This window comes from Heteronotia binoei, unplaced genomic scaffold, assembly GCF_032191835.1.
Source record: "Heteronotia binoei isolate CCM8104 ecotype False Entrance Well unplaced genomic scaffold, APGP_CSIRO_Hbin_v1 ptg000246l, whole genome shotgun sequence".
Taxonomy (NCBI): Eukaryota; Metazoa; Chordata; class Lepidosauria; order Squamata; family Gekkonidae; genus Heteronotia; species Heteronotia binoei.
The window spans coordinates 140,596-164,482 of record NW_026800005.1 but is presented as its reverse complement, the minus strand read 5'-3'; the positions used below and the strand labels follow the sequence as shown (position 1 = coordinate 164,482).

The 23,887-nt window shown below is 43.5% G+C and overlaps 1 protein-coding gene across 1 annotated transcript in view; it reads left to right on the top strand.

The window, feature by feature from the left end:
- The first annotated feature begins 7,790 nt into the window (after positions 1–7,790).
- The window catches only part of LOC132590541 (C-type lectin domain family 2 member D-like), a 33,827-nt gene continuing 17,730 nt past the window's right edge, over positions 7,791–23,887 (top strand). The window contains exon 1 of the mRNA XM_060263469.1: positions 7,791–7,906. The gene's annotated coding sequence lies outside the window, so the exon portion shown is untranslated. The remainder of the gene's footprint in view (positions 7,907–23,887) is intronic.

Sequence of the window (23,887 nt, the reverse complement as noted above, 5' to 3'; positions counted from 1 at the left end):
ATATATTTATATTAGGAGTTTAAGCCAGTTCAAACTTCTTTTAATCAGATGCAAAAGCCTTCTGGCGTTTTCTGGCCAATCTCTCTCTGCAATATTTTTTATTAGAAGCAAGCTGTTCTTTTAGATGGCCAAATGCTCTTATACTCTCTATATTTATTTATTTATTTTTAACCTAGAGCAAATTCTTTTGACAGCAAATTAGCTCAAAGCCACTTGTGTATGATTTTAAGCAGGCCAGTCCTGTGCCTCTTCTATAATGGAATGCAAAAACCTCTTAGAGTCTACTAGCAATTGCTCTATGCCTAGAGCGTCACACTAGAAATGCTCTAGGATTCATGGTAAAACTCTATGATACCATAGAGTTTTTACAGCAAGTCCTAGAACATCCCTAGCACAGTGGCATCACTTCCAGGTGATGTCATCGTGCCAGGGACTGCACGCGCAAATGGGGCTCTTCGGGAGCAGGGATCCGCCTGGTGGCCTGCTCCCTGCCAACGGGTTGGGGTCCTCCAAGGTGAGGGATCCCCTGCCCCCGGTGGGAGCTTGGCAACCCTAAGGGTGAACACTATTGTACCACATACCTGCGGAGCTCCCTCCCCTCCCCCAATTCAGCCCTCTCCAGGGCTCTACCTCCAAATATTCAGGGATTTCCCAACTGTTAATAACTCCACCCATGTAGGCCAATATGTATCTCTGGCTCTCCTTAGGATCTAGGAATACGATCATCCCAAAACACAACCATTCCTCCTTGGCTGGCAGGGTTGCCAGCATTTTGGTGGGCTTCTACTGCTGCCCAGGCTGATCTGCAGCATTAGTAGCAGAGGAAACCTTTTGTGACACGGAGATAAAATGTCTACAGCTCAAGCTGCAGAGTCTGGTCAAAATGTCCGCAGTCCTACACGATCAGTTTGGGCCTAGTTATTTCTTACTGTTTCCCTGGTTTGCTGTTATCATTTTTAATGTCTGTTATAGCTTCTTCTTTCTCAGCCAAATATATGAGCATATACGTTATTTTTTTCTTCGTGAGTGCCAGAAAATATAAACATCAAAATGGAAAGCTGAAATATGCCCAGAACTGACTGATTAGAAAAATAAACTGATTATATGACAATGGCAAAGCTAACATCTTACTTTCATAATATACCAGAGTCTGAATTTCAAGAAGAATGGAATGTATTTTTGCATATATTGATCAGAATTAGGCTGCAAAGCTTTAAAGACTATAATAAGAATAAAACTATGAAGTCCATAAGGATTAAGAGACAAAATTGTGTAATATGTGTTCAAAATGTTTATGCTTACAATGTCCTAACATCAGAAATGTTATGAATGTAAATGTATGTAGACCAAACCAAAACCAAAAATATATAAGTAATCTGCACTTGACAATGTAAGATCCAGGGCTTTTTTTGAGCAGGAACGCACAGGAATGTAGTTCTGGCTGGCTTGGCATCAGGGTGTGTGGCCTAATATGCAAATGAGTTCATGTTGGGCTTTTTCTAAAACACCGGTGTGAAACAATGGTGATGTCAGGGGGTGTGGCCTAATATGCAAATGAGTTCCTGCTGGGATTTTTTTTCCCTACAAAAAAAGCCCTGGTAAGATCTGTTTAACAATTTTATAGATAGAAAAATGTTATTAGTTACAATTTATTAGATAACATCGATGTCTTCTCTCATTAATTTTTATGCTCTTGTTGGCCAACGTATGATGGTTTATGTATAAAAAACCACTGTGATATTTCTATCTTATCTTACCTTTTTCTAATGTTTGTTTATATAAAATAAAAATATATATTAAAAATATTCTTGGACAATAAAAGAAGTCATAGTTCTATGCTAACTTGCATTTCACAGGAATTCATCCAAAAAAAATTAAAGGCGCCTGTGTGGATTGGACTTCATCTTGTACCAACAGAGAAGAAATGGGTCTGGGTGAATGGCTCCCCACTGAATCAGACGCAGTGAGTACTTTATGTAGCAGGGCCCCAGGTAGTTTGTCCCTTCAAACGAGATACAGTTTAGCTCCTTCAACAGCTTCTACACAGCATCTTACTTGGAGTGGGGGATCTCCTATGGCAACCCCATAAGGTTTTCAGAGCAAGAGACATTTCAGCGTGGTTTGCCATTGCCTGCCTCTGTGTAGTGACCCTGGTATTCCTTGGAGGTCTTCCATCCAAATACTAACCAGGGCTGACTTTGCTTAGCTTCCAAGATCTGACAAGATTCAGCTAGTCCCTTTAACAGAGGTTTAATGTGTGGAAATAGGCAGTTGATGCTTTCATGCCACAAAGGTATACACATCACCTAGTACATAATTTCCCATTCAGGCTTTGTTAAAGGAGCAAGTCCAGGTTGATGGCACCACTAGTTCATTAGCACAGCTGAACAAACATTAACACAACTGATCAAAATTCCAGTGTTGAATTCTCCATTGACAGATAGCCAGGGCTAATCATAAATAGTGACAATGGTTTATCCTTTACTCCAGGTATCCAGAACTTCCCCTTGAGGAGAACAACTGTGGTGCTTTAACAAAGAATAAGATTTATCACGAACAATGCAGACTACTTCTTCACTGGATCTGTCAAAAGAAAACTGTACTCATTTGAGCATCTCAATGCACATGTGCTATAAAATAACCATAAATATTAGCCAGGGCTTTCTTTCTGGAAAAACAGGTGCCGGAACTCTCAAGAGGGAAATGAAGGAGAAACAAACATGTGCCCCTCATGAACTTTTAAACATTTTTTGAGAATTTTTTTTTCTATGGAGAGGTTCTAGAACTCTGTTCAGCTGCATTCCCCTAGAAAAAAAGCCCTGAATATTACTCAGATTTTGGACAACACAGCTGAGGGTGGCATAGCAATGTTTCCAAAGTCTGGAAAGTGGACAATGGGAGGAGGACAGTGTCCCAAAACAGTTGCTCCAGTCTGGGTGCAAAATATCCATACAGAAAGAACCTCGATTTCATCCTTGGCTCTCTAGTTGTTAAAACCCAGCCCATTTGAGTTATCAAAATTGATTGTGTATGCTAAACATAAGCAAATCTCTTCAAGTAATCTTTCTGAATGAATAAATCAGTATTCAGGTTTAGACCTAAATCATGCCATACAATCTATCTTATTTCTCAGCATCAATTTCCATCTCAGTCTTTCTCCCACTTGGCTTTTTCTAACACGATGTTACTTCTCAATCCCCCACCGCAGGCTTTTAAAATCAGGACTGTCCAGCCCCACAACTGCTAATTTTCCAGGTTCTAAGCCACTCTAGTTAATGAACATATGTACAGTCTGAGAAAAATCCCAGAATGCTGAATTCTCTGTGGAAAGATAGCCAGGACTTTGTGACGATGGTATCAAGCAATTCCCCTTGAAAAGAACCACTGTGGTACTTTGACAAAGAATAAGATTGATCATGAACAATACAGCCAATATTTGAATATCTTAATGTATGCCCATGGCTGTTAAAGTAATGAAAAATATTATTCAGATTTTGGATGATATAGCTGATGGTGACGTAGCTTGTGAGTCTCCTCCATGTTGTGAGTTAGAAGACAGTATTCTGTTTTTTGAGCCTGGCTTTTCTCCTCCTCTCTACAAATGTATGAGGAGGGTTATGCTGAGAGAGAATGACTGACTGACTCAGGATCACTGAATGATTTTCATGGCTGAGGGGGATCTGAACCTCAGTTTGCCACAGTTCAATTACAGCACATTGGCTCCAAAACGATGTGAATAATTTCTCCTAATGAATGTTGAGCTTGAGGACACATTGAAGGCCTGTAAGAATGGGTGGAAAGGGAATAAACAATCAGGAGAGTACATGTACACCGTGTAAATTGATGAGCTCCAAGTTTAGGCAAGCAATTCTCCATTCACCAAATGTGGATCCTCTAACAGCATAATCATAGAACATGGACACTCTTGAGATCTGGGGCCCAACGAATAGGAAGGTCATGCATGCCAAAACCTGAGCGGAATGGAGGGGGGTGGAGAGAGAGAACAGAATTCCACCAGCAGGACCATCAAGTTTGCTTTCAGAAGGAATGACATATGATTATTTGCCTCACCAGTTATAGAACAGGACTGCCATTTGGTGAATTTTATAGTCTTAGACATAGTCCAATTCAAGAAATATCTGAGGACTTTGGGGGTGGAGCCAGGAGACTTTGGGGGTGGGATCAGGAGACATTGGGGTAGAACCAGAAGCAAGGTTGTGACAAGCATAATTAAACTCAAAAGGGATTTCTGGCAATCACATTTAAAGGGACAGCACACCTTTTAAATGCCTTTCCTCCATTGGAAATAATGAAGGATAGGGGCACATTCTTTTAGGGCTCATAGAATTGGACCCCCTGGTCCAATTCTTTTGAAACTTGGTGGGTGTTTTGAGGAGATGCATCAAATACTATGCTGCAAATTTAGTGTCTCTACCTCAAAAAACTGCCTCCCCAGATACCCGCAGATCAATTATCCATTATTCCTTATGGGAATTGGTCTCCATAAGGAATAATGGAGTGCTCAGCAGACACCCCACCCCAGCTTTCCAATGACCCTGAAGCGGGGGGAAGGCCTCCAAACCCCACCTGGGGATAGGCAACCCTACTAGGCAGAACTCTAAGGGTAACCTCAGCTTGTGGGTTCTGTGGGACAGAACTTGGAATGGATCTTGCAGTAATTCAAAGAGAATAAAACATTTTTACTTTTCACTTAATATCATATCTTGTAACAAAAACATAGAACAAAAAAATAGAAGACAGCGGAACAGTTATCTTTTATAGTCCAAATAATTAACTTTCCCCTCCTTCACAGTCTATCTCTTTCCCAGGACTGGCCCTAGGATGCATGGCACCCTAGACAGACTTGCGGCCCGCTGCCCCCCTCCACAGTGCCCTGCCAGTCCCCTCCACCATGCCTCCTCCTCCCTGTCTTCCCCACCAGGTCTATTTCAATGTCCGGGAAAGGCAGTCGAGCACTGTGCTCCCGGGCTATTTAAAGGTGCCCCCCTGTCGATCCGCTGATCAGCAGGTAAAACCATGCCAGAGACTCCCAGCTCCTATGCTGGCCCTCTGGTGTGATCACTGTCATTGCTGGGTTGAGGGGGCAGGCCAGCACCAGCAGGAAAGACCAGCGAGCTGCTGAAAGAGTGGCCGCCACTACTGCCTCCTCCCTGGATCGTGTAGGAAGGAAAGGGGGAGGAGACAGCAGCAGCAGTGGCTCTTTCAGTGGCTCATTCATCCTTCCCACTGCTTCTGGTCTGCCCCCTCAACCCAGCACTGGCAGTGAGCATACCGGAAGGCCAGCATAGGAGCCAGGAGCCTCTGGTGTGGTTTTACCTGCTGATCAGCTGATTGGTGTGCGGGGATGCCTTTAAATAGCCCGGGAGCACAGAGCTTGACTGCCCATTCCCGGGTATTGAAATAGACCTGGTGGGGAAGGGAGGGAGGAGAAGGCTGAGGAGCAGGCAAACTAGGCATTTGCCTAGGGGGGAGAGGGGGAGGCCAAATTCGGTGCCCCACCCTGCTGGCACCTTAGGCAAATGCCTAATTTGCCTAGTGGGTGAGCTGACCCTGCTCTTTCCTCTTGTTGGTGACCCAAGAAGTCTCCAGATAAACCCTCTGTGGCTTCCTGGATTAAGGTCCCAACTGAACTTCTTGCTAGATAACACAGCCCTGAGACAATACTTCTAAAATTTACAATTTAAGAACAAAAGTCTCCTTCCTTTAGCAGTTTCCATCCATAGATCACAGTTACCTTAAACAAGTTGTTAAGACCCTAAGATTAAGGTTCCGGCGCAGAATGATAAAGCTGCAGTACTGCAGTCCAAGCTCTGCTGATGACCTGAGTTTGATCCCGGCAGAAGCTGGGTTCAAGTAGGCAGCTCATGGTTGACTCAGCCTTCCATCATCCTGAGGTCGGTAAAATGAGTACCTAGCTTGCTGAGGGTAAAATGTAAATGACTGGGGAAGGCAATGTCAAACCACCCCATAAAAAGTCTGCCATGAAAACGTTGTGAAAGCAATGTCACCCCAGAGTTGGAAACGACTGATTAAAGATTTGGAATACTTTCCCTATGAAGAAAGGTTAAAACGCTTGGGGCTCTTTAGCTTGGAGAAATGTCGACTGTGGGGTGACATGATAGAGGTTTACAAGATTATGCATGGATGAAGAAAGTAGAGAAAGTACTTTTCTCCCTTTCTCACAATACAAGGTGCCTCTCCCTCAAAAAACAGCTCCCCCAGAGCCCCCGAAACCTCCAGATCAATTCCCCATTATACCCTATGAGAATCGATCTCCACATAGGGAATAATGAAGTGCTCAGCAGATGTTTCCTCCCTCCCTCCCCCCCCCCGGTTTCTGGCGACTCTGAAGCGACGGATTGGCCTCTCTACTCACGAGTTGCTGCCAACTTCTTCAAAGTAGCACAGACACACCATCCCAAGAAGAAGCCTTTCAATCCTAGACTGAAGCCTCCAAAGGCACATGGTCCTCTGGGGGCGGGGCTTCCCCCACCGGCCTGCTGACTTGCGGTGGGAAGCAGCCTGGGAAAGCTGAAGAACCCCCGCTGGGACCTGGGGATTGGCAAGCCTACATCCTACGCATATCTGGGTTGGAACTCCCCTCTCCAACTAGAATGATTAATTTCATAGTGCATCTGGCTGCATTGATGTGGTGGTAGTGGTGAAATGTGAAATCAAGTTGCAGCTGACCTATGGCATACTCGTCTGGTTTTCAGAGCAGGAGACATTCAAATAATAGGTGAGAATAACACAATTTTCTTAGATTTTGGCAGGCTGCTGCAAGCAGCTAGCACTCTGAGTGCCTCTGCCCAACTCCGTTAACTTTGATACTGTTTTCTAGAATGTAAGAGACGCAAACATTCTGAGAAATGCTGAGCACAGCAGAACAGAGAGCGTGGGGGTGGGGAGTAAACAAACTGTCTTCTGTATATCTCAAATGAGAAAAGAAGTTTATGTTTGCTTGCTAACATGCAGACATTAGCCATGGGAACAGAACTAAATGCAGTTTGTGCTTGTGTAAAGAAAAGTTGCTTGCGTAGAGGTATAAAAGCCCATTAGGGCTCCAGTCAAATGGGAACAGAAAGTGGTGGATTTGTCTTTTGTATCCCTCTTATTCCTGGAATAAAGTGTCCCCCCCTCAACAGAGTGCTTTGCCTGTGTTAATTGGAAGGGCATGGGCTCTGCATCCTGGACTTCCTTGGTGGTTCAAATCAGAGCTGACCATATGGATTTTGAGCTAACCTGGGCTATTCAGGTCAGGGTGCGTTTATGTACAAACACCACCACTACCAAATCAGGTTTTTAAACTAAGGAATATTAAAGCAAAGATAGCATTAAAAAAACCCAGAATTTTTTTTATCTTAGAAATACCTGACCCTAGACTTTTTATTACACTGTATGTATCTAGCAATTTCAAAGGTCTCTCTTTTAGCTATTGTACACCACACAGTTCCTGGATAACGGCCTACGTTTGAACAGCACAGTCAAGATGTCCCCCATTCATTTAATCCTCTCCGAGAGGCCTGCTGGAAGGGGGCTCAGAGGCGCTGTGGAAATTGTGAAAGCTCCAGGACGAACATGTTCGTAAAGGAATAAATAGTGCGTGCACCCGCACAACATTTGAAAGGCTCCCTCAAAAAGCAAAAAACAAACAAAAAGAACACGGCCCAGCAAAGAAACAATGAGAAGACGGAGAGGCCTTGCGTACCGCTCAGCTGCAGCTCATGAAGTCTGACCTTCGAAAAACAAAGGGATACCGTAATTACCGTAGGAGGAGGAGCGAGCGGCGAATGGAAATGATGCGTATCTGGCGCGGGTCGCCTGCTTGCGCTTCAGAGACAAAACCCCTATCTGTTTCGCCTGCCCCCGGAGTGACTGAGACATGGTAAGGAGGTGGGTTGTGGTTTTGTTGTTGGGGTAGGGGGTGCTTTTCGAGAAGGCGTCGTTCCTAATCTAAGATTGCGTGACGAATTTCCCAACCCCAAGAACATAAAGGATCACGAGCGATGGGCTTTCCTAAACTGTGCTGAGAGATCCAAGTAGTCAGCCGTGTTGGTCTGAAGTAATAGGACAAACTTGACTCCTATTTTGTGCTGAGAGGTTTGCTTCAGGAAAATCGTAGAGAGACCGTGGGGCAGGGCATACTTATCTTTTTTGTAAAAAAAAATGCCAGTCTTGCTGCGCAGTTAAGAACGGAGCCAATTGCCTGTAGATTTGGCAATCCAGCGGCGAGATGAAGACAGATGTGGAAGGAAAGGCGAAAGAAGGGCGGGGACGCGTCTGGGTGATCGCTGAGCTGCCGAAGAGGGAGACAGCCGGGCCTGCTCCTTGGATTTTTTTTTTTTTTTGCAGATTTCCAGTAGGATCGAAAGTAGAATTACGGAGATTCCAGGCTTGTTTACCGCAGCAGATTTGATGCCCGCCGCTTTCAGGATGCTATATGCCAGTAGCAGTTCCTGACCGGCCACTGCTTGTGTTGGAAAGCGATGTGTGTTTCTGTGTGTCTTTTTCCTCGAGCAGACGTCGACACCTCTTGCCGCCACAGGGGTCCGACTCCAGGCCTCCGTCCCCCCACTGTTCAGTCAATTGTGGACTGCTCCTGTTCTTTCCCAGGAATGAAAAACGCGAAGGGGTTTTAGCACCAGAACCCATATTTCCAAAGTGATCAGAAAAGGGATTTTTGAGGACGAGGTGCAGGGAGACTGTACATGTATAGTTGCATGTAAGTTTAGCAAAACAGATAACTATCTGAAAGTCAGCATATGCCCTTCTAAACAAACCAGTCTTTCCCTAGGAGTGAAATGTTTCTCAGCAAAGCCGGGGCTTTTCTGTCTGTCTTCCAAAAGGGATAGGGGAGTCAAAGAAAATAATTTTGCTTTTGCCTATTTATTATAAACAGGGCATTTTAATAGATAAGGGCATCCTCTACCACGGGGGAAAATATGACATCTTGGACCATGCAATGATCATGTAGTGATCAAAATAACGGAAACTAGGACATACCCAGGAATGGCTGCCTTGAAAAGGTTGGGTGTGGTCTTAAGAATCCAATGAACATGTACAATTAAATTAGGGGCTCTTCTTGGACAGTTTTTCAAATTTTAGTTGCTTTTAAATGGAGAAGGTTTTTTGTAGTGCTATGTTAAATTATTGTCTGTTTCAGAGAATATCCTGAATATTTTGTACCTCTCTTAAGGTGCTTCTGGGTTGGAATCCCATTATTCTCTGTGTGAGGTGCTTTTTCCTCCACTTCTAGAAGATGCGGCAATCCTAAAAGAAATGAAGACTTAAATAAGATTTTAGGGTTTAAAAAAACCAGTTTCTTCATTGGAAGACACATTAAGGGAGCATTATGAAAGTGAGAATACTGCATGTCAAAGGCAAAACAGGCTTTGGCTTCTTTTTTGCTGTGCAGGAGGGATTTGCTAGTATTTACTCAGCAACAGGAGCCAGTATATTGGGAATGTGAAGGGAGAGAGAAGAAATAGTTAATTTTGTATTATTTTAAATGTTGTAAGGATTGTTTGAGGATTTCAAAACATGGCATATAAATAAACCCAGACCTTGTTGCAACTTTCCATGCAATGCAATTGTGAGGATTCGTTTTCTTAATATTTAGGAATTGCTTTTTCGTGATGTTCTGTGTATACACTGAGCTTTCCCCTCCTATAGGGGGAAATAGTTAAATATGCTACACTTCCTCCTTACTCAGGTGTTCTGTCAAGGATTTCATGCTGCTGATGATAATGCAGATGATGCCACATCTGCACTCATGAAGGGTAGAGGGTTTTTGTAGAAAAATAAAATATAGAATTTGAAAGAGTAAGGCAGTATCACAGGCAAAATTGTTTCATTTTGTGGCCCTGAAGATCCCCTTGGTCATAAGGACAGTTTCCTAGTTTAGTGGAGGAGACAGCCAGGGAGCAGTGTTCCCTCTGAGTTAGTGTGAAATAGCTCACAGGTTTTTTTAGCTTCCAGCTGACACATTTTTGTCTTAGCTCAGGAAAAATGGCTCCAGAATAAACTAAATGATGCAGTAGCTCACAACTTTAATGCCAGTAGTTCACGAAGTAGAATTTTTGCCCACAGGACACCACATCTTAGAGGGAGCATTGCCAGGGAATGCAGCTGAAGCATCCATTGGCTGTTGAAATCACAAGGTGCAGGGGAAGGCCCCCCCCCCCCGCCTCAACAGCTGGTAAATTCTCTGCATATCTGGTGCATATCCGCCTTCTCCCATCCTGCCAGAAGGCGGTATCACACACAGCCTCACCATATGCACCTCCATTTGCTCCACCAGCTGTTCCATGATAACCATGGCAGAGTTTGAGGGGAAATATTTATGAGTTGTAACAGTAACTGTTATGTTACAAAGACAAAGCGGGGGGCGGGGGAACAGAGAAGAGAGATCATTCGGATGCAGTTATCACAGTTAATATGACATCAGAACCAAGTTGTACCTATTAACAAACAGCTGTGTAAATACTTTTGTATTTCTGTTATGGAAATCCTTTTTAAATTTATTTGCTGTCTTGCCAGGCATAATGTGTTCATGAAGTCTCTCAAGAATGTACGTGCTGCCTTTTAGTCACAGGCTCCCAGCATGGCTAAATTATAAAATACCTAGCAATAAAACAAAACAATGTGTATTTATGGGTAGCCAGGGTGGGGGTGGGAGGAAAATAATTTGCAATATCAGCCAAATAAGTCAACAAAATACTCTGCTAGCTGATTGGCTACATAGTCTTTCTCAGACCTGTAATCTGCCCAGCCTCATTGGGTTATTTGGTTTTATTAGGAACCTCCATTCAGACCTCTGAATTTTGTGATAGGAGGCTTTAAGACCCAGTAAGAAAGACAGATTATAAAGGTAGCTAGGTAGGTGGATAGATGGATGATGGATGAGGGGCCACTACTGAAAAGACACCCAATCCAACATCCATCAACCGCACTTCTGAACATAGGAATATCCGAAAATGCTCTGAGCTGAATGACTTTGGAATGTTGAAAGCTAACAAAATCAAATGTTCGGATTATTCTGAAGGGATATTGTAGAGGAAGTGTTGAAGGGTTTAACGGGGGAGTCATATCTTGGAGTCATCCTAATTGGGTGGAAAGGCAGCACACATGTGTTTTAAATAAATAAATGTTTGCATACAAAATGTCCCATGCAACTATTTTATTAATTTATTTTATGTTTATTTTATTATATTTATATCCCGCCCTCCCCTGACAAGCTCAGGGCGGCTAACAGGAGTTAAAACAACATGAAATTAAATTGTTATAATATAATCACATAAAATCATTAAAAGATCTCAAACATATACAGTTCTAATCCTCAGATGGCGTTATTATTAGTTCTTAATTAGCGCTATTTCCCATTATGTTATTTAGCGCGTTACATTCCTGTTTGGGTTGGGTTAGGATATCAATGCTATGGGGTGGTGAAGTACTGGTCACCTCCATTAGATGTTAAAAGCCTGTTTAAACAATTCCGTTTTACATGCCCTGCGGAATTGTGGCATGTCCCACAGGGCCGTGGTGTTTTCCGGGAGAGTGTGTGACCAAGGCCACGTTGTATGTCTTCCCTTATAAGAGCATCCCTAGTGTATCACTGCCATACTGAGTGGTACTGTTTATTTGATGAATTTATACTCCACTTTCCAATCAATTGACCTGCAAAGAGGTTCACAATTAAAATCAATTACATTTTAAAATTAAAGATGGTTGTGTGACACATGAATCCATTGGCGTTTTTTCCCCACATAAAATAAACAAAGCTTCACTAAATACTGCAGGATCTGTCAGGAGCTCACTATATGTTCGTAGAGATGTGGGGGTGTGTGTGGAAATGTTAGTCCTGTGCTCAGTGGCGGACTGGCCAGGGTGTCTGCTTGCCCAATGGCAAGCGGGCCCCTGATGAAGTGGGGCCCCCTTAAACATTAGACAATGTTAAAAATGTTAATGTTCTTTTAAGAGCTTGAAAATATAATTGAAAATATAATAGAAGTTCCAATATTATTACTGTAATGCAATTAAAATATACATTGTATTTAGGGTTGCTAGCCTCCAGGTATACACACACACACACATATATATATACACACACTGTGGCTAATAGCCACTGATGGACCTTTGCTCCATATTTTTATCTAAACCCCTCTTGAAGGTGGCTATGCTTGTGGCCACAACCATCTCCTGTGGCAGTGAATTTCACATGTTAATCACCCTTTGGGTGAAGAAAGGGAGAAAAGTACTTCTTTCTCTACTTTCTCCATCCCATGCATTATCTTGTAAACTTCTATCATGGCACCCCGCAGTCAACGTTTCTCCAAGCTAAAGAGTCCCAAGTGTTTCAACCTTTCTTCATAGGGAAAGTGTTCCAGCCCTTTAATCATTCTAGTTGCCCTTTTCTGGACTTTCTCCAATGCTATATCTTCTTTGAGGTGCGGCGACGAGAACTGCACACAGTACTCCAAATGAGACCACACCATCGATTTATACAGGGCCATTATGATACTGGCTGATTTGTTTTCAATTCCCTTCCTAATAATTCGCAGCATGGCGTTGGCCTTTTTTATTGAAATCGCACACAGTCTTGACATTTTCAGTAAGTTATCTACCACGATTCCAAGATCTCTCTTGGTCAGTCTCTGCCAGTTCACAGCCCATCAACTTGTATTTGTAGCTGGGATTCTTGGCCCCAATGTGCATTACTTTGCACTTGGCCACATTGAACCACATCTGCCACATTGATGCCCACTCACCCAGCCTCAACAGATCCCTTTGGAGTGCCTCACAATCCTCTCTAGTTCTCACCACCCTGAACAATTTAGTGTCATCCTCAAACTTGGCCACTTCACTGCTCACTCCCAACTCTAAATCATTTATGAACAAGTTAAAGAGCATGGGACCCAGTACCGAGCCCTGCGGCACCCCACTGCTTACCGTCCTCTACTGCGAAGACTGCCCATTTATACTCACTCTCTGCTTCCTATTACTCAGCCAGTTTTTGATCCACAAGAGGACCTGTCCTTTTACTCCATGACTCTCAAGCTTCTAAGGAGCTTTTGATGAGGAACTTTATCAAAAGCTTTCTGGAAGTCAAGGTAAACAACATCTATCGGTCTCTTTTGTCCACATGTTTGTTCACCCCCTCAAAGAAATTTAACAGGTTAGTGAGGCAAGATCTTCCCTTACAGAACCCATGCTGAGTCTTCCTCAATAACTCGTGTTCATCAATGTGCCTATTCATTCTGTCCTTGATAATGGTTTCTACCAACTTTCCCGGTATTGAAGTCAGACTGACTGGCCTGTAATTTCCCGGATCTCCTCTGGAACCCTTTTTAAAGATGGGGGTGACATTTGCTACCTTCCAGTCCCCAGGAACGGAGGCAGATTTCAATGAAAGATTACATATTTTTGTTAGAAGATCCACAAGTTCAACTTTGAGTTCTTTCAGAACTCTCGGATGTATGCCATCCGGACCCGGTGACTTATTAGTTTTTAATTTGTCTATCAGTTGTAGGACCTCCTCTTTTGTCACCTCAATCTGACTCAGGTCTTTCAACACCCCTTCCAAAATTAGTGGTTCTGGGGCAGCAAAAAGTTCTCATCTCGACCAGAACACATATTGACCCAATCAATCTGCAGGTAGTTAAAATCACCTATTACGGCACAGTTTTTACATTTAGCTGCTATCTTTAAGCCTTCCATCATATTATAATCGTCCTCTCTCTTTTGATTTGGTGGGTGATAACAAACTCCCATAGTTAAATTTCCTTTTGGGCCTTCTATTTCAACCCAAAGCATTTCTAAAAGGTAATCTAATTCTCTGACCTCAATCTTACTGGACCGTAAATCCTCTCTGACATACAGAGCCACCCCACCTCCAACCCTTCCCTCCTTATCCTTCCGATATAACTTATATCCAGGAATCACCGTGTCCCACTGATTCTCCTCATTCCACCAAGTTTCTGAAATTCCCACAATGTCTATGTTTTCTCCCAACACTTCACTGCTTACTCTCAACTCCAAATCATTTATGAACAAGTTAAAGAGCATGGGACCCAGTACCGAGCCCTGCGGCACTCCACTGCTTACTGTCCTCCACTGCGAAGACTGTCCATTTATACTCACTCTCTGCTTCCTATTATTCAGCCAGTTTTTGATCCACAAGAGGACCTGTCCTTTTACTCCATGACTCTCAAGCTTTCTAAGGAGCCTTTGATGAGGAATTTTATCAAAAGCTTTCTGGAAGTCAAGGTAAACAACATCTATCGGGTCTCCTTTGTCCACATGTTTGTTCACCCCCTCAAAGAAATGTAACAGGTTAGTGAGGCAAGATCTTCCCTTGCAGAACCCATGCTGAGTCTTCCTCAATAACTCGTGTTCATCAATGTACCTACTCATTCTGTCCTTGATAATGGTTTCTACCAACTTTCCCGGTATTGAAGTCAGACTGACTGGCCTGTAATTTCCCGGATCTCCTCTGGAACCCTTTTTAAAGATGGGGGTGACATTTGTTACCTTCCAGTCCTCAGGAACGGCGGCAGATTTCAATGAAAGATTACATATTTTTGTCAGAAGGTCCACAAGTTCAACTTTGAGTTCTTTCAGAACTCTTGGATGTATGCCATCTGGACCTGGTGACTTATTAGTTTTTAATTCATCTATCAGTTGTAGGACCTCCTCTCTTGTCACCTCAATCTGACTCAGGTCCTTCAACACCCCTTCCAATATAAGTGGTTCTGGAGCAATCTGTATTTACATTTAATATCTACTGCATACTGCCAGTAAAATGTACAATATATGTACACTATAATTACATATATAGAGATACACACACACATTTATTTCGCAAATTGTACCTTTTTTCCACTTACGTATTTTTTGAAAATGTTATGTATTTCATATAAAAATTAAATGATGGCCTTATAGTTGTGGGTGGCCCCCTTTGTCTTCTGGCAACCAATATTTTTAGACCCATTCCGCCATTGCCTGTGCTTTCACATTCCAGCTGCTGTTGCTTTTAATAATTCACTCTGTGGTGATCCTTCCTAATGGAAAAGTGGGGGGGGGTTTTCCTGGAAGTGCATCTCTTTAAAATTTACATGGGCAGGACAGATGTGACCCAGAAGCTAAAGACAAAGCTATAGGTTAAGAAAAACATGGAGTCGCCCCTGATAATAGCAGTCCCCTGTCTCATGATTTCTTCATGTTATGGGATGTGAGGTGAGACCACACACAACAGGATGGCAGCAAGACATAGAAAGCCAGATGCAGCCTTTATTGCATTACCCAGGACAATGAAGGGAACTTGAGAAGGAGGTGTCATGGGAATGCAGCCCTGTATGTCTCGGAATAGGCCATTCTGTCTTAACTGAGAAGCAGTGACAGCATATGTCAGCAGTTGCCAGGCAACTAGCCAGTTTTTCCTACTTTCTTCCATGAAAGTCCCAGGCTTCATTTATCTGGATGGAATTAACCTCTTTGAGAGTGTATCTCCATGACTCCCATTCCATGCAAGTGTAAGCCATCTGCTATACAATGAATAATGTTAGCTGGGTTCTGTTTGAATATAGCATGTACTCCCAGTCCAAACCGTTACACTTTGTTTGTTCTATTGTACTTAAGCTTATACAAATATGTACCATGCTTTCATTGGAATAACCTTTCATACATTTAATGAACTGTTTTTGTAAATATATATAACAAGCTAAATGGGTGCTATAGGGCTCCATTTAAGGTACAAGTTTTCATAATTTTTCCCCAGTGACGTGAGTGGATGGAATCTTTAACAGAATTTAAAGGTGACGCAAAACTGGAAAAGATGACTAACACTCGAGAGGACAGAAATAAAGTTTAAAGTTACCTTGATAGACTGGAAACCTGGATCTAAGAGTAGCTGTTCGTCACAAGCTAAATATGAATTGGCAGCCCAATGCAGCTGCCCCCAAAGAGTAAATGCAGTTAATAGAAATGAAACACCTGTCAAGGGAACTTAGATCCACTGTGTTCTTGATATGGTGGTATAAAGTTCTGTCAAGTCGCAGCTGATTTATTGTGACTCCTGTGGGGTTTTCAAGGCAAGTGTCATTCAAAGGTGGTCTGTCATTGCCTGCCTCCCTGTCATGACCTTGGATTTCCTTAGTGATCTCCCATCCAAGTACTAATTAGAGTCAATTCTGCTTAACTTCTGAAATCTGACGAGATCAGCTAGTCTGGACCATCCAGCTCAGGGCATGTTCCTTGATAATCAAACAATCTGGAATACTGTGTCCAGTTTTGTGTTCTATTGTTTCAGAAGAATTAAGACCAGATGGAACACATTCAGAGAAGGGAAACAACTTTATCCTCCATGTTCAACCTCTATGTAAAGTCTTTTGGAGAAATCATTTGTAGCTTTGGAATTAGATTTCATCAATATATCAATGACACCCAGCCCTGTATCTCTGTATCCAAATCCCCTGGTGTTGCTGTAGAAGTCTTGAGCCATTCCCCAACTTCTGTGCTCAAAAGGTTGAAAGCAAATAAACTTAATGTGAACACAGCCAAGTTGGAAGTGGTGCTGGTTGGGAAGGTATGATCTTGAAGGACATTGTGCTTCCCACTTTCAAAGAGGTTCAGCTGACCCTTGCTGACTTTGTTAAGAGTTTTGGTTCTACAGGATCCAGTATTGCTGCTAGAGAAGCAAGTTAAAGCAGCTGCAAAAACAAAACAAAAACATTCCAGCTCACATTTGGAGGGAATTTAGCTCTTAAGGGGACTTTTTGCTTACGAGAGAAGGGTAACTAACATGATCTTCCACCAGAGTTTATGGGCATTTTTGCCTTAGAAAAACCATAAGGAATAAATCAGGCTGTAATTTAACCAAGAAAGGTTCTTGTTATTGAAAGAGGAAATAATAAGATAACACGCAAACAGAAATAAATGCCCACAATAAAACATACAAGCTATTATAAATACAGAAAGGAGAAGGAATAAAAGGAGGCCTTTTAGGGAAGTTTAGTTATCAGTTCAGAAGAGGCAAAGTCTGGGGTGAAGGTGATGTAACGGCCAGTGCTCTGGGTATGAGGTACAATGCTGAACACACACCCACACCCCTGCAGTGGGGCTGCATTTTTCCAGTTATAGATCAAAATGCTACCTGAGGGCATGCTGATGTGACTGCTCTTGGGAAACAATGCTTGATGGAATTGGCTACATGTAAGCTAATGTGTTGGGGAAATACTGAATAGCGTTCCTGGGGATGAACAAAGACCTGGGGAAACCTGTACATGCGCGTAGCTAATGGAAAGAACCCTAGGTCCTAGCCGACCAAGGCTGCCCAAAAGCAAGTTTCAGTAGATGGTAGACAAGGGGATCAGTCTCCTCATGGGACAGACCACCCAGACAATCCAGATGATAGGGAGGAGGGAAAGTTCTCTACAGATGATGAGGACTCAGAGATCCTAGTCCCAGAGCCTGCAAAACGATTTTTTAATATGGAGGATTATCAGTATTTACTTTCAAAGACTTTAGCAGCCTTAGATCCCGATATTGAGAAAGATGCCAATGTAAAACATGTTAGCCCACAAAGATGGTAACAGGAAATTCTTTCCTATGCACAATGCCGCCGAAAAAGCCTTTCCTTTTCCAGCTTATTTTGAGAGGAAAATGGGAGCTGAATGTAAGAAACTCTTCTCTAACAAGCAGTACCCAGGTTTCATCAAGAAGTTATACCCAGGTTACAATGGCTGACGCCCTTGTGGCGGCACTGCAAAGTTATATGTTGGTCTTTGAAGATGGTCAAGGAACGTTAAAGGATGCCTTAGATAGGAAAGCTGAATTCACTCCACGCAAGGCTCATGAAGAACATAATAGAAGCCATGTTAGATCAGGCCAATGGCCCATCCAGTCCAACACTCTTTGTCACACAGTGGCAAAAAAATGTTTTATATATATATACACATACACACACCCTGTGGCTAATAGCCACTGATGGACCTCTGTTCCATATTTTTATCTAAACCCCTCTTGAAGGTGGCCGCAACCACCTCCTGTGGCAGTGAATTCTACATGTTAATCACCCTTTGGGTGAAGAAGGTTCAGCTGACCCTTGCTGTTTTATCCGTTTTAACCTGTCTGCTCAGCAATTTCATCGAATGCCCACGAGTTCTTGTATTGTGAGAAAGGGAGAAAAGTACTTCTTTCTCTACTTTCTCCATCCCATGCATTATCTTGTAAACCTCTATCATGGCACCCCGCAGTCGACGTTTCTCCAAGCTAAAGAGTCCCAAGCGTTTCAACCTTTCTTCATAGGGAAAGTGTTCCAGCCCTTTAATCATTCTAGTTGCCCTTTTCTGGACTTTCTCCAATGCTATAATATCCTTTTTGAGGTGCGGCGACCAGAACTGCACACAGTACTCCAAATGAGACCGCACCATCGATTTATACAGGGCCATTATTATACTGGCTGATTTGTTTTCAATTCCCTTCCTAATAATTCCCAGCATGACGTTGGCCTTTTTTATTGCAAACTTACACTGTCTTGACATTTTCAGTGAGTTATCTACCACGACCCCAAGATCTCTCTCTTGGTCAGTCTCTGCCAGTTCACACCCCATCAACTTGTATTTGTAGCTGGGATTCTTGGCCCCAATGTGCATTACTTTGCACTTGGCCGCATTGAACCCCATCTGCCACGTTGACGCCCACTCACCCAGCCTCAACAGATCCCTTTGGAGTGCCTCACAATCCTCTCTGGTTCTCACCACCCTGAACAATTTCGTGTCATCCGCAAACTTGGCCACTTCACTGCTCACTCCCAACTCTAAATCATTTATGAACAAGTTAAAGACCATGGGACCCAGTACCGAGCCCTGCAGCACCCCACTGCTTACCGTCCTCCACTGCGAAGACTGCCCATTTATACTCACTCTCTGCTTCCTATTACTCAGCCAGTTTTTGATCCACAAGAGGACCTGTCCTTTTACTCCATGACTCTCAAGCTTTCTAAGGAGCCTTTGATGAGGAACTTTATCAAAAGCTTTCCGGAAGTCAAGGTAAACAACATCTATCGGGTCTCCTTTGTCCACATGTTTGTTCACCCCCTCAAAGAAATGTAACAGGTTAGTGAGGCAAGATCTTCCCTTACAGAACCCATGCTGAGTCTTCCTCAATAACCCGTGCTCATCAATGTGCCTTGATAATGGTTTCTACCAACTTTCCCGGTATTGAAGTCAGACTGACTGGCCTGTAATTTCCTGGATCTCCTCTGGAACCCTTTTTAAAGGTGGGAGTGACATTTGCTACCTTCCAGTCCTCAGGAACGGAGGCAGATTTCAATGAAAGATTACATATTTTTGTTAGAAGATCCACAAGTTCAACTTCGAGTTCTTTCAGAACTCTCGGATGGATGCCATCCTCCATATCCCTTAAAGCCTCAGCAATAAGTTCTATGGTCGCCAAGGCATCTATCGTTTGGCTAAGAAAATTACTAAAGATGCTTCCAGAGAATTCCAGAGTCATTGATGGAGCAAATAGACTACTAAAAGCGGCTTCTTTTCTAACAGATTCCACCCTAGACTCATTGGTTTTTGCTTCCTGAGCAATTGCATCCACTGCCGGAGCAAGACGTTCCCTCTGGCTCAGAGCTTGGTCCACAGAACCAGGTTAAAGAAGATAATAATGTCCTATCTCTTCCAAGGGGGGGTGCCTCATTGGCAAACATCTAGACAAGATCCTGGTAGAAATGGGATAAAAATAAGGCTATGCCACGCTTCATTAGGCGCCAAGACGGTCGGCAGAATTTTTCCTCTTCCTTTCGTACCCACCACACCCTTCAAAAGTTTCGATAGGATTCAAAGAGATACTCATGGTCATCGTCTAAGCAACCTTTTCGTAGACCCACCTTCCACAATACGTTCAACAAACAAGGCAAACAACCAGACAGAACCAACTGAGATCCAAAATCCAAGCAATGACTACCAGAGTCTACCTGTTGGTGCTCGTCTACTTCACTTTGCGCAGATCTGGCAGGACTCACAAATAGACAATTGGTGCAAGAAGGTGGTAGCAGACAGTTACAAAATCGAATTCCTCTGTTTCCCACCACATTGCTTCATTCGTTCTCCAGAGCACCGAAACACTCAAAAGAGGCTTCGAACTCTTCAGGCCATTCAACACCTGCTTTCAATACAAGCAATAGAAAGGGTACCAACGGAAGAACAACAATCTGGAGTCTAGTCCATATTTTTTACAGTGCCCAAATGATCAGGGGACCGGAGGGCGATTCTGGACTTAAAATTTGTCAACAAATTCATCGTGACCAAGCATTTCTGGATGGAGATGCTACGATTCATTGCAGAGTCCCTGAAACCTAAGGAATTGTTAACTTTCATAGACTTAACAGAAGTCTATCTGCACATTCCAATTTTTCCCGACCACAGAGAATTCCTCAGATTCTGTTATAATGGAGAACACTACCAGTTCAGAGCCCTTCCCTTTGGTCTGGTGTCTGCCCCTCGAGTCTTTACCAAGGTACTGGTCAATCCAGTAACTATTCTACAAGAGCAAGGGATGCACATGCATCCGTACCTAGACGACATGCTGATCTGTTCACCATCCATGACGAAAGACCATCCAGTGCCTGGAGGAGTTTGGCTTCGTCATCAACAGACAGAAAAGCTCTATAGGTCCATCCCAGCGTCTGGAGCATCTAGGGGTAGTCATCAACACAAAGATGTCGTGGCTGTTCCTAACGCGAAAGAAGGCTCAAAAGATCAAAGAATCGACAACGGTGGTCATCAAAAGCAAACAATCTTCCCTGATGTGATTGGCTTCTCTCCAAGGTCTGATTGCATCTTTAGACTCAGTCCAATGGGGAAGATTCAATGCAAGACAGCTTCAGAGTTTTCTTCAGCCTTTTCAGCGCCAGATTTCCAGAAGAGCAGACCCTCAGAGTCCTTCTACAGGTGAAGATGAGCTTGAAATGGTGGACAAAGACACCAAACTTGCTACAGGGAAAATGTTTCTGGGTCCAAGAATGGCATCAAATCTTCACAGATGCCAGCCTGTCTGGCTGGGGGGCAACGTACCAACAGATGCCAGTACAGGGAACATGGTCCAGTCAGGAAACAAGATTTCCAATAAATGTTTTGGAGCTAAGAGCAATACGACTGGCACTGATTCATTTTGCTCCTTTTCTTCGACACAAGCACATCTTGATTCACACAGACAACATTGCGGCAAAAGCCTATATCAACAAGCGGGGGGGGGGGGGTCCAGGATGCTCCACAGGGAAGCTTGCAGCCTCTTCGCGTGGGCTCAGTCTCACATCAAGTCCATCAAGGTGGAACATGTTCAGGGGGTTGTCAATACCCAAGCGGATTGGCTAAGCAGGCAACAGCTAAGACAAGGGGAGTGGGCACTCAAACAGCTCATTTCAGGAAATAGTGTCACTTTTGGGGGAACTGAAAGTGGACCTATTTGCATCTCTGTTGAATCACAAAATCCCTCACTTTTACATACGCTACTATCACCGGCTAGCAGAGGACACAGACGCGCTGACAGCTCCCTGGCCAAAGGAACTGCTGTATTCATTCCCCCCAATCCCTCTTCTTCTGAGACTTCTTCGGCGAATACGTCAACTCAGAGCAGAGGTCATTGTAATGGCCCCATATTGGCCACGGAGACCCTGGTTGGCAGATCTGCAGGAACTGGCAGTCTCAAAACCAGTGACGCTACAGGTGACAGAAGGTTTGCTTCACCGGGGCCAATTGCACATCCCAGTCCAGAGTGGTTTCGCTTGACCGCCTGGAGGTTGAAAGGCAAGGTTTGACAAAACTGGGTTATTCAGATCAGGTTACCAAAACTATATTGGCGGCCAGGAAAGTTTCCACACAGAGAATTTATAATTATACATGGAAGGTATTCGTTAGATGGTGCTGTAGAAAGCAAATGGACCCACTTTGCCCAATAGTTAACTCTATTCTGAACTTCCTACAGGATGGACTAGATTCGGGGTTAAAAGCAGCTACTTTACGATGTCAGGTCGCAGCATTATTGTCAGTCATACCAAAGGTTCAAAAAATGTCAATTTCAAAATACCCTCATATTCTCCGTTTCCTGAGGGGTGCTTCTCTATCTCAACCCCCTCAGGTACACAGGTTCCCCACTTGGAATCTAAACACAGTGCTTAGGGCACTTACAAGGGCTCCTTTCGATCCGATCAAGATGATTTCTTTAGCTTACCTTCGGATGAAAGTCTTGCTTTTGGTGGCTGTCACTTCTGCCAGAAGAGTTTCAGAGCTAGGCGCACTGTCTGTTAGATCAAATTTTTGCATCATCCATAAGGACAAGGTAGTTCTACGTACTGTTCCATCTTTTCAGCCCAAGGTAGACTCATCCTTCCACAGATCCCAGGAGATTTACTTACCTACCTTCTGTCCTCATCCGGTTCACCCGAAGGAGAAGAGATGGCACTGTCTCTATGTTCGAAGAGCCTTAAAACAGTATATAGACAGAACAAAGGACATGAGGGCCACAGACTCTCTTTTCATTAACACTGCGCCTCCACATACAGACAAGAAGATGTCTCCTGTTGCCATTAGCAAAGTAATAAGACTTTGTATAGTGGAAGCGTACAGAAGCCAAAGTCTACAGTTTCCCCAGGGCATCACTGCTCACTAAGTACGAAGTGCTGCAACTAGCGCAGCATTAGCCAATAGGGTCTCGGTAGAGGAGATTTGCAGAGCTGCAAATGGTCCTCCTTATCCACGTTCATATGTCATTACAAAATCTATTTGTATGCATCAGCAGATGCAGCCTTTGGGCAGAAGGTCCTACAACATATTTTAGAGGGCTGAGCTGGCAGAGACCCTCCCAGTCTTTTGGGACACTGCTTTTAAGATGTCCCACAAGATGTCCTATGTCTCAGAGGGAGAACAACCATTGGATACTCACCGTAAAGGGTCCTTCTCCTCTGAGGACAAGAGGACATCTTGGCCTGCCCAGCTCGCCATCTCTGTGTTCCAAAAAAGTTCTGAAGTACCCTGACCAGATATTGATGGATAAGAAGTAGGGTTAGTTACAGGCCTATACTCTGCATGTTTCTATCTAAGCCTGTGTTTCAAGCTACGCAGTCCTTCGACTTGCTCCTTTTCATGTTTGTTCGTTGAGCTGTTATGTTTTTACATTTTGTTCCAGTTCTCTTAGGTCTACTGCTGTCAGGAGTTCCCGGGTGACTCCCACAGGAAGCAGGAAGTTTTAAATAAATAAATTATCCTGCCTCCCTACAAGTAGGATGGGAAATCACCCACAAGATGTTCTCTGGTCCTCAGAGGACCCTTCACGGTACTGTTGGCCATGTCAGCATATAAAAATGTTCAATAAGGCATTAGGCTAGTGACTACTGAGATCATGCTGATCTAACTGACAGTCAGTGTCAAAATAATGACTTCAGTGCTTACCAAGTCTCAACAAGATGAAACCAGTTCTGACTGGCATTTGGTAACGAGTGCAAAGCTTGAATGTCCAGTGCACAATGACGCAGCACTTGTAACCCATTGGTGCATATACTATGTAATTTGTATATAAGCTGTGCTGTGCAATGTATCCTTCTACTCTAGATGGTTTGCTTGGCGAAGCACTTTACTGGTGAGTGTAAATATTGTAAATAAATTGTATATTGTTAAGCACAGAGTGTCGTTGGACTGTTGCTTGCTATATTGACTCACCTACCAGGGCTAGCGGTAATAACGATAAAACGATAGGCCACCCCTGGGCTAGATAGATGTTCTGGCTCAGCTTGAAGCACCTTCATAAGGCACTTTACTGTGGACTAGGGATGCCAGCCTCCAAGTGGGACCTGGGGATCCCCTGG